The sequence below is a fragment of the Lithobates pipiens genome, unplaced genomic scaffold (genome assembly GCF_037356315.1).
Source record: "Lithobates pipiens isolate NorthernLeopardFrog02 unplaced genomic scaffold, aLitPip1_a1.2 Scaffold_18, whole genome shotgun sequence".
In the NCBI taxonomy this organism is placed as follows: domain Eukaryota; kingdom Metazoa; phylum Chordata; class Amphibia; order Anura; family Ranidae; genus Lithobates; species Lithobates pipiens.
The window spans coordinates 349,937,807-349,950,175 of record NW_027507758.1 but is presented as its reverse complement, the minus strand read 5'-3'; positions in this window follow the sequence as shown (position 1 = coordinate 349,950,175).

The following is a 12,369-nucleotide window of genomic DNA, read 5'->3' as shown; positions in this document are numbered from 1 at the left end:
TCAAAAAATTGACTTGAAAAAATTATTGGCACCTTCTGAAAATTGAAAGAAATAATTGCATTCCAAGTTTGTGATGCTCCTGTAATTTGTAATTAAACTAACCTGTATCAATTAACAGGTGCTGACAATATAGAAATCACACTGGCAACCAGTTAAAATGGTGAAAAATGGACCCAACCTTTCTGTTACGTGTCTCGGTGTGCCACACGGAGCATGAAGAAGAGAAAGAGCAGCAACAAATTGTCTGATTTGAGAACAAAACTTGTGGAAAAGCATGGACAATCTCAAGGTTACAAGTCCACCTCCACAGTTCTTAAGGTTCCTGTGTCCACTGCAACATTGTCAAGAACTTTACAGCCCATGGCACTGTAGCTAATCTCCCTGAATGTGGACTAATAAGAAAAATTGATCAAAGATTGCAACAAAGGATTCTTCGAATAGTTGATAAAGAACCTCAGTCAACTTCCATATAACTTCCAGCTGACCTTCAGGCACAGGGTATAACTGACAGCTTACACTATATGTCGCCATCTGAATGAAAAGGGACACTATCTTAGGAGACCCAGGAGGATCCCATCACTAACACAGAAACATAAAAAAGCCAGACTGAAGTTTGCTAAAACTTACCTGAGGAAGCCAAAATCCTTTTGGGAGACTGTGCTGCAGACAGACAAAACAAAAATTACAGCTTTTTGGTAAAGCCCATAACTCTACTGTTTTCAGAAGAAGAAATTAGGCCTTTAAAGAAAAGAATACAGTCCCTACAGCCAAACATGGTGGCGGTTTACTGATGTTTTGGGGTTGCTTTGCTGTTTCAGGCACTGGATGTCTTGACTGTGTGCATGGCATTATAAAATCTGAAGACTACCAAAGAATTCTGGTGTGCAATGTAGGGCCCAGTGTCAGAAAGTTGGGCCTCCATCAGAGGTTATATGGGTCTTATATCAGGGCAATGACCCAAAGCACACGTCAAAAAGCACCCAGAAATGGTTTAAGACAAAGCGCTGGAGAGTACTGGCCAGCAACTAAATTCCATACAGCACCTGTTTAGAAATCTCAAAACAGCAGTTGAGAAAATGAACCCTTCCAATCTGAGAGACCTGGAGCAGTTGGCGAAAGAAGAGTGGTCCAAAATTCCAGTAGAGAGGTGTAAGAAACTCACTGATGGTTACAGGAAGTGATTGATTTCAGTTATTTTTTCCAAGGGGTGTGCTACCAAATATTAAATTGAGGGTGCCAATAATGTTGTCCAGTCCATTGTTGGAGTCTTGCGTGGATTGTGTCAGATTTGGCTTGTTGTTTCTCCACTTTTTGTGTCATACCAATACAAACAAATGAAATAAACAGGAGAATGCCTAAGCATATGTAATTGCAACAATTTTCAGGGCGAAGTGGTGCATTATCTGACAGAAATGCAGGAGTGCCAACATTTTTGGCCATGACTGTATGCACGCGGCTGGTGAGAAGAAGTTAAGTTGGTCATGGACGGATGAAAATTCAGCTGGTTCAGTAAGGACTGCCTGAATTTCAACCAGAGTGTGCCACTCCCCATTCTACAGAATTCAATCATTAGTGCCAGTATAAAGTTGCAACAAGTGGGTGGTGGGGATTTTAAAGGGCACAAATACCATCAAAAAACAAAGTTAAAATTGCATATAAGGCCAGCCAGTCTGTGATTTAAATCAGCACACATACACTTGTTAGGCACACAGTTAAACCTTTGATTGCCTTCCTCTGATCACCCAAGCCACCCAGCTAGTTAGTACAGTTAGGCTTAATGTACACGGGACGTTTTACAACCTCCTCTGAACGATTTAACTTGACAAGTAGTAACCAACTTTTATAAAAATTCATTATGCAGCATTTAGCCACGTTTGCATTTATTTATTTATTTATTTATTTATTTTCAAATACTCAAAAATTAAAAAATGTCTGCAAATGAAACACCGCTAAACGCGAGTTACCACGTCTACAAGCTGTTACAGGCCTTTGGCATTTCAAATGCCTCTGAACATCTGTCCTGAATGCATCTTTTTGCTTTCCAAAAAATGCTTATAAACTCAACTGCCTAGAAATGACTATAAACGACCCTGTATAAATGTACTAATAAGATCACAGAGGAGAGTTCAGGAGCAGGTGAAAAAAATGCCTAACTGCTCCTAAACGTCCATTTACCAGCAGCAGTGTACATGAAGCCTGACAGTGTACAATATTATCACTGATTACTGTATTAGTGTCATTAGTGGTGTTGGAGTCAGTTAGCTTCCTAAGCAGCCAGTGTAAGTTAGCGCCAGTCTCTGCCCACCACGCTTTCACAGTCACACTATAAGTCGCCGATCACCCCCATTACTAGTATAGTGTCTGTTTGGGTCCGTATACTGGTCAAGGTCAGAACTATACTAGTGTCCCTAAAAAGGCAGTGTTAGCAGTATCAGCCCCGATCACTACCAGTACTTGTGGTGACGTCACCTAATAGCCACACCCCATATCTATATAAGAACTGTAGACACTGGAGCTGACAGAAAGGCGGGAGCGTGCGTCAGGGAAGGAGCGTTTTTTATTTTCAGCGTGTTGGCGGTGGTAGCGGAGGAAGAAGACTTCGGTGACGAGAAGCGGGGAAATAAGACATCGTGCTTGACGTTTGAGCTACAATGTGGGAAATTCTTCATTTTTAATAAAGGACTTGTCAAAAAACGTCTCTTGTTTTTTTGTAACACTACACTGCACAAGGTGCCCAAAGCATCCACCCCCCCCCATATTGAGGGCATGTGGCCTGGTATGGTTCAGGAGAAGGGAGCGCTCGTTCACCCCCCCCCCCCCATCCGGACCTGCATGCTCAGATAATTCGCAAGTCGGACCAGTTAAGAGGGTTCTCATAGGGAGCCATTGATTTTGGTATGTCATACAACTTGTGCTCTCGAAGTTGGAACTCATGTCGGACCGGTTTGAACTGACACTCAGGGAATGTAAAAAGACATGGGGCCACTCATTGAGGAGAAGCAGTTTAACCTTAAGCTGCGTAGTTGGGTTTTCACTGTCAGGGTAGTAAGGATGTGGAACTCTCTTCCACAATCGGTGGAGTCAGCAGCAAGCATTGATCATTTAAAAAAAAAGATTGGACGTGCATATTAGTGAACACAATATACCGGGATATGGCAAATGAACACACACACAGGTTGAACTGGATGGACTAGTGTCTTTATTCAACCTTACCAACTGTGTAGCTATGCTATAACAAAAAAAGCCTCTGTCCAAATGCCAGATGTATTTTGAGACTTGCTCTTCTTCAGGGAAATCAGTTTTACCTTAATGTTAAAGGCAAAGAAACCCTAAACGTTCTAACACATTAAAGTGGTTGTAAACCCTTACAACCAACTTTGACCTACAGGTAAGCCTAGATTAAGGCTTACCTGTAGGTTCAAGAGATATCTCCTCAACCTACACGGTTTAGGAGATATTTGCCAAAAGACAGGCACCGCTGTCTACGGTGCATGCGCACTGAGCGTGCCGTGGTCAACGGCGATATGCCGTGAGTGGCGGCTCCCGTGCGCATGCACGGGAGTGACGTCACCGTGGCTTCGCCGAATGACAGCGGCGAAAAAGCGAGACCCACTGAGAAGATGGATGCGCCGGACTACAGGGGACAGCGGTGACTTCGCTGGCTTCTGTGTCAGATAAGTGACACATAATGGACTACTATGCGATACATAGTAGTCCATTATGCTTTACCTTTGCAGAATGAAATAGGAAGTAAACCCATCAGGGTTTAGTTCCTCTTTAATAGAGCATGCCTCCCAACTTTTTGAGATGGGAATGAGGGACGCCTATCAGCAAAAGTATGCAGACATAGGAAACACCCCTTGCCATGCCCACTTAAAGGAGAGTTGTATAAAAAAAACAAGATTAGTTAAACCCACAAATGTTTTTTTTACCACTACTATTGCTTTATATTGGCTTTTAGAATTTACAAATGCAGCCATTTAGAAATCAGATTAAAAGTTTAGTGCCGGAAAACATTTTTTGATAGATAAAAAGTGCATTTTATATACATCTATATAAATCAGACCAAAATGAGGGACATTGCTTCAAATCAGGGACAGCCCCTTGAAATCAGGGACAGTTGGGAACTATGGTACAGGGTCTAAGCAGAATTTTTACACCGTGTGTATAAAACCTGTAATTTACATTAGATGTTTCAAAGGGCTCTTACGTCACTTCCAGTACCTCATTTCTGGTCTGTGGAACGCAGGAGCGTCCTGAACACATGTTCATATGAGTTTGCTTGTGTGTTTATGCAAGCCACACACTGTAAGTGTATTACTGTTTTTAAAATTAGTTTTAATAAAGCAGTGTAACACTTTTGGAGGCTGTTTCTCTGGTTCCCTTGCATATATATCCCTGGAGTGGAGGAAGAAGAAAGATCGAAGGGATTCACTTTTTCCTTGGAGAGGAGTCTTAAAGGGGAAGGTGCATGCTTTTCTGGGAAGGAACGGAGCTGGCGTAAAAAGAGCAATTGACCCACTTATTCAAACAAAGGGGTCATGGAGTATTGGGGGGGCGGTCCAAGGAGGGGGAGCACGAGTGCACTCAGCACATTGGCGAGTAAAAAGAGCACCTTACATATCTGATCTGAGCACTTTAGCACAGATCTTTCTTGCTGCAGCACCTTAAACTAAACCTAAATTAGGTATTGAACATGTCACCATTTTTATAGGTAAATATATTTTTTAACTCTGCTATTGACATTACATTTTCACCACATGTTGGTAAGGGCCGGTTCACACTGGGGGCGATGCGAGGCGACACGACTTGCCTCGCCGCGACCTGCCGCGACCTCAGCGGCGACTTGCAAATGACTTCTGTATAGAAGTCAATGCAAGTCGCCCCGAGGTCGCCCAAAAGTAGTACAGGAACCTTTTTTCTAAGACAGAGCGACTCGAGTCACTCCTCTTAGAACGGTTCCATTGTACAGAACGGGGGCGACTTGTCAGATCGCGGCACGGCAAGTCGTGTCGCCTCGTGTCGCCCGCTGTGTGAACCAGCCCTAACAACCCATGCAATATATACATACGAAGAAACCCAAACAAATATGTTTAGAAATTAAGTTATGTGTAATAAAATGGAATGACACAGGGAAAACGTAGCAAACACACAAAGAAAGGGAGGTGCAAAAAGGCATGGAAAGCCAAGACACAAGCTGCAATCTATCAGTAATTAGAAGCAATCCTGCTCCTTGTCAGTGCAAAATTAATATCAGCTGGATCAGTCTCAACTGATGGCCTATAAAATGGTGTCTTATTACCAAGGTGTCACACAAGAAACATCTCATGATGGGTAAAAGCAAAGAGCTCTCTCAAGACCTTTGCAAACTTATTGTTGCAAAACATACTGATGCCATTGGTTGCAGAAGGATTTTTAAACTTCTGAATGTTCCAGTGAGCACTATTGGGGCCATAATCCGGGAAGTGGAAAGAACATAATTTCACCATAAACTGGTCATGACCATTAGAGTCCACAGAGCTCCCCCTTACAGTGTAAGTGGAAATTCTGTGCAGACTTGGATGTAAGGGGGGGACTCTGTGCAGACTCTGATGTAAGGGTGGGCTCTGTGCAGACTCTGATGTAAGGGGGGATCTGTGCAGACTTTGGTGTAAGGGGGACCTCTGTGTGGACTCTAATGTAAGGGGGGGCCTCTGTGCGGACTCTGATGTAAGGAGGGCCTCTGTGCGGACTCTGATGTAAGGAGGGCCTCTGTGCGGACTCTGATGTAAGGGGAACCTCTGTGTGGATTCTGATGTAAGGGGGACCTCTGTGCAGACTCTGGTGTAAGGGGGGCCTCTGTGCAGACTCTGATGCTTTCATAATATCGTACATAACATAATGTACAGGGTTCAGGAGTATGTAATGTAGAGGGTTCAGGGGTATGTAATGTACAGGGTGTAGGGCTCAGGAGTGGGTAATTAACAGGGTGGAGGGGTCAGGATTATGTAATGTACAGGGTTCAGGGGTGTGTAATGTACAGGGGTCAGGAGTATGTAATGTACTGGGTGCAGGGGTCAGGAGTTTGTAAGGGACAGGGTTCAGGGGTCAAGAGTATGTAATTTTACAGGGTGCAGGGGTCAGGAGCGTGTAATGTACAGGGGTGAGAGTCATGGTAAAAAGAGGGGGTCCCATGAGGACCAGAGTTAATGAAGGTGTTCACTGTACAATCTGTTAGAGGTCCCCCTCCAGGTTCCATTATACTCCTTTGTAGTCTCTACCCCTGGAGGGGACGCTTTCACTCAGACGCTCATACTTTGTACGAAATGTGGGGGTGAGGCCAGGGGCGGGACAGTGCAGGGGCGGGTGTTATAGAAAATACTCTGTTCAATAAATATTGTTTGTTTGAACCTCATTCTGTTCTATATTGTTTTACTTATTCTTTGACTGTTTTGTTTAAAGGAGGGGGGATTGTTTTGGGAGCACTAAAGTGTTAGGTGTGACTGTGTGGCAATGGCAAATGGTTTACATAGCTCACAGCATCACAGGTCAGGTAGAGGGCCCCTTAGCAGAATTTTGCTTAGGGCCCCAGGGAGGCCAAGATCGTCACTGATGACCAGGATAATGAAGATGAAAAAAGGGTGGATATTTCAGCAAGACAATGATCCCAAACACACAGCCAAGGTAACTCTCAATTGGTTTCAAAGAAAGAAAATAAAGCTGCCAGAATGGCCCAGCCAATCAACTGACTTGAATACAATAGAAAATCTATGGAGAGAACTAAAGATCAGAATTCAGTTCAGTACTTTTCCCCCTGTATTATTCAATTTTTAAGAACATATAGCTTCATTTCTGAACTTATTTGTTTTGGTGTCTTTGTATGTATGGATTGTTACCAGTGAAAATGTCATGTCAATAGCACCTTTACAAATATATTACCTAGAAAAATGGTGATGTGTTTAATATTTATTTTACCAGCTGTTGTTAACTTCTACCACCTGTTTATTCACAAAGTTAATATAGCTTTGGAAATGGAGAGGATAGGTGGAGTTAAACTGGCCATACATTATACAATTTTTTTTACCTAAACTATGTAGTGAAAGGGCTTGCCTAATTGCATACAAATTGAAAGAGTTTAGGTTTGACCTCATAATATATGGTTATGCTAAATCTTGAGGAACTTTGTACTAGAAAGTTGTATAACGTATAGCCAACCTCGGGGGCGGACTGACAACTCATGGGGCCCCCAGGCAATCAGAAATTATGGGGCCACACAGTATACACAAACACACACACACACAGTATACAATCACACAGTATACACAGACATGTTTCTATTGGCTGAGAAGGTACAGGAGAGGTGGGGCAGCTATAATCTCTGGATTTTTAGATCAAAAGGATGTCGGTAAAGGACATTTCAGAGACAGATGTAAAAAAAACACAGATTTTTACATACTTTCCCTGGTTTTACTGAGGCTGGCAACCCTGATAGGGCCCCCTAGTGGCACGGGGCCCTTGAGCAGTGCCCGAGTGGCCCAATGGTCAGTCCGCCCCTGGCCAACCTTATTGTATAGGTGTTGCCCGGGAAGGTATTTGTTCCTGATTGGCACCCACCAGATTTGAACACAGGGGCATTTACAGTGCTCGCAACCTGCACTATATGTGATTACGATGCACCCTGAGAGGACCAGGGCATGCATCTATGACAATGGAACTGCTGATGAAGGTCTTATGTGACCCTGGTTGTCATGCAGACCACATGTACAGCAATAATCCTCCCGGGTATATAAAGGTTTATTTAACCGGTTCTCGGCCAATGTACCTCGACAGAATGGCATGGACAGGCAAATAGGCGTACAGGTATGTCCCTTTAAATTTTCCGCCGTGCCATCGCGTGCGTGCTGGTCGGGACCTCCGTGTGTCGAGTCGCAGGTCCCGCGGACTCGATCACCGCAGGGATACCCACGATCGTCTCATGGGGAAGAAGAATGGGGAGATGCTAACGTGAACAAGCATGTCCCCGTTCTGCCTAGTGACAGTGTCACTGATCTCTGCTCCATGTGATTGGGAGCAGAGATCAGTGACGTGTCACATGTAGCCACGCCCCCCACAGTTAGACACACGCCCCAGGACACACTTAACCCTTACCCTGCCCCCTAGTGGTTAACCTCTTCACTGCCAGTGTCATTTACACAGGAATCAGTGCATTTGTATAGCACTGATTGCTGTATAAATGACAATGGTCCCAAAAATGTGTCAAAAATGTCCGAAGTGTCTGCCATAATGTTGCAGTCATAATAAAAATATCAGCTCGCCGCCATTACTAGTAAAAAAAAAATATATTAATAAAAAAGCCGTAAAACTATCTCCTATTTTGTAAACGCTATAACTTTTGCGCAAACCAATCAATAACCGCTTATTGCGATTTCTTTACCAAAAATATGTAGAAGAATACATATCAGCCTAAATTGAGGGAAAAAAATGTTTTATATATATATTTTTGGGGGATATTTATTATAGCAAAATGTAAAAAATAATGCATTTTTTTAAAAATTGTCGCTCTTTTTTTGTTTATAGCGCAAAAAATAAAAACCGCAGGGGTGATCAAATACCACCAAAAGAAAGCTCTATTTGTGAGAAAAAAAAGGACATCAGTTTTGTTTGGGAGCCACGTCGCACGACCACGCAATTGTTTTTGCAATTGTGTCGAATCGCTTAAAGTGCTCTGGTCAGGAAGGGGGTAAAATCTTCCGGGGCTGAAGCGGTTAAGCACAATATTAGAGAGGGGAGAGATTGAAATGTTAATAGGGCTGAACGACTGCAAAAAGCTAAAATCTGCATGATCACAGAAGGATGGAATTCATTGTCTTCACTGTCATGAGCCATAAATGATGAATTCTGTGCTGCAATGCATTTTATCAGCGGAGATCACTAACTGCTAGATGCAGACATGTACATGGGCGCAATAGTCTACAATGTACAATGCTGTGAAGTGCTGCTAGGTTCATCTCGATACTCGTCTCCTTCTAAAAATGCTGGTTGTTTAGTGGTCATTATGAACCTTTGAATATGTATATATATATAGTAAACAAGGACTATGATCTGCATAGTTGTTCTTGGCCAATTATCATAAAGTTAATGAATTCACTGGGTTATAATAACAGACAAGCATTCTGAGGAGGAGGCCAGCAATGACAGCCCACATATTTTTCTCATGACAAGTTTGCTTCAAATCTCTGACGCTACCAAAGAGCAGCCTATCAACTGCTTGAAAGCTGCATAGAATCAAATGTCTTAACACCGCTCAGTGCCTGAATGCTGAAGATTTTCAGCATGGTAGCACACAGAGTGTATTTTGTTTTGTGTTTTAACACTTATGCCACATACACACGAGCGGAATATCTGACAGAAAAAGTCTGACGGAAGCTTTTCATCTTATATTCCGATCGCATGTATGCCTCATCGGACTTTTTACGTCTAAAATTCTGACAGACCTAGAAATAGAACACGTTCTAAATATTTCCGACGGAACCAATTCCTATTGGGAAAACCGCTCGTCTGTATGCTGTTCTGACAGCCCAAAAACGACGCATGCTCAGAAGCAAGTACAAGACAGAAGCTATTGGCTACTGGCTACGGAACTTCCTTTTTCTAGTCGTGTTGTACGTCACCTTGACGTTCAGACTTTGGTGTGATCGTGTGTATGCAAGACAGTTTCAGCGGAACTCCGTCGGAAAAACCTTCCAATGGGAAAACTGGTCGTGTGTACAGGGCAAAAGGCTACAATCACATGTTTGCGTTGGGCTAATGCCTACTAAAACCACAGTTTAACGCTACATCACTGAATTAAAATACCCTACCGATGCACTTATACAATAAACAGCTATGGTGCACTACAATTCACGTTTTGTTTTTTTCTGAAGCTCCGTTGCGTAGTGAAACACACTCAGAAAAAGTAACACCCGATGCATAAAAAAAGCGAAACACACAAAAAAGTACACAAGGAGTACACTTGGTGCTCTACTGAAGAGAAAAGACCCTAGCCCTGATCCCCCAGGCACAAGTCTCCTGGCAGGTTCTGGGGTACTGAAACCAGGTGGATTCCTTATTTCGGGAGACCTGCCGAAGCAAGGCCAATCCAAGTATTAGGTGGGGCTCCCCCCATGACCAAAAGGGCATGTGCCCTCCCTCCAAGATTTTCAGGGCAATTCAGAGGACCTACACCCTATTAGTCAGGGGTGAGTAAAGTGCATAAGTACTGTGCAAAAAAAAAAACTTCCTTTTTTCTGATAATACATTTACATTTATTGGCTTTTGTATCATTAAAATATAATACAATAAATACACTCTTAGGGAAGATTCACACAGACACAGAAGTGTTTATGCACCCAAAAGTGACAGATGTTCTATGCAATGGCTGCTTACATCCTGTTAACAAAATGAATGGCAGGAGTGGCTGTATAGAGCTTTCTGCACACCTGAGCATTTACATCCATGCAGGGATGGGTGCACGGGCCTAGGCAAAGTCTGTATAAGTTCATAACTGTGCAGCCATCACTGTTCGAATGTAAACACTTGGATGTGTGGGAAGATCCGTACAACCCTTGTGTCTGACATTCTGTCACTGATTTTTAACAGGCTGCTAGTGGCGGCTGCACTAAACATCTGTAACCCCTGGGTGAATAAACTGTAAATGCTGTACGATTTGAATAAAGACTGCACTTACATTTTTTTCTGACGGAAAATTATGAATATTGTTAAATCCAGCTTATTAAATTGTTAAGTCTTTTTGAGTGCTGGAAACTCTGTATAGTGAGGGTGTTTCCGAAACTAAACCATTCATGGCTATGAAGATTAAGGAAGCTTAGCTTGAAGTGAAAAATATTAAACATCCCATCTACTTACCATGGAATGTAAATTATGACAAAGTATGTGTGTGTATAGATATACAGTATATTTGCTGTATATGCCAACATCTTGCACAAAAAGAAATGAAAGGTGAAAGTTATAATCTGTGCTGTCAACAGAAATCTATACATGTCCAAATTGAAAAAAATTAAATAAATTATATCTTTCTATCTATCGATCCATCGATCCATCGATAGATAGATAGATAGATATATGTAGCACTGACCCCACGAAGGGTCTGTTGGTTTTATTGGGCTTACCATTACCTTCTTGACTTCGTCTCTGTCTAGGGGTTTCCCGTGGTAGATGGCCTAAAGAAATGCAGAAACTGACACTGGACCTTCTTTTGGGTTATTTATTTTGAAATAGAAACAGATCTCTCAGTTTAGGGTAGAGGGTTAGGAGGAAGTTCAGGTACTTTGGACTGTCAAAAATAGAAAGTCTTTATAGAAAGAATCCAGAGAATAACCGTTGCACAGCTGGATTTTCACAACCCCCGGATAGACCTCCTCTCACTAGGCCTAGCAGCGGGTAGGGTGTTAAGTAAAGTAAAGTCTCTGCCACAGAGTTGAGTGTAGAATACTTAAGGAAAAGTCTCTGCCACAGACTTGTGCGTAACTGAGGGACATAGACAAATTTATAGAGCTATCATACAGTACCAGTATCTCACAGCCTGTCCGTCGATACCGTATGAGTGTGGATCCATGAAGTGTCCTTCAACTGAGCCTCCAGGCTTCTTCAGAGAAGCTAGCCTTGAGCATAGCCTTCCCCTGAAGAGTCCTCCCCCAGATGCTTCTCCAGTTGCTGAGCCTCTCCTTAGACGAGGACCGGACCACCCTTGAATCACCAGGCCTCGACATCCATTCAGGCCTGTCCCTGCAGTTGCTTTGCCTGGGGCTATCCAGCCCCGAGACTTGGAAATGCATGGCCAGGAGGGCCACGGGGGCTGGTCAGGAGGACCAGAACCAAACAGACAGAAAATCTTCTGGCACGGAACCCCGTAACATGTAATGTCAGCACCTTAAATACCACGTCCCAAGTGCACAGCAGGAGAACACTCCCACTGGGCTGGTTCAGAGAAAACGTGGCAATCAATACACCCAGCTAAACTGCGTTCTACCACTTGCTGGCGGTGACAGCGACACCTGTGGCCAAGGAGAACCCAGTGCAACCCAGCTGAACTGGTACTGAAATCATGATTTGGTAAAATTAGCCCTAAAACCCAACTGTGGTTTCAGGAATATTAATTTAGAAAAACATATAGAGCATGTGCTACATATATATATATATATATACACATACATATATATACACATACATATATATATACACATACATATATATACACATACATATATATACACATACATATATATATATATATATATATATATATATATATATATATATATATATATATATATATATATATATATATATATATATATATATACACATATACATATACATATATATATATAT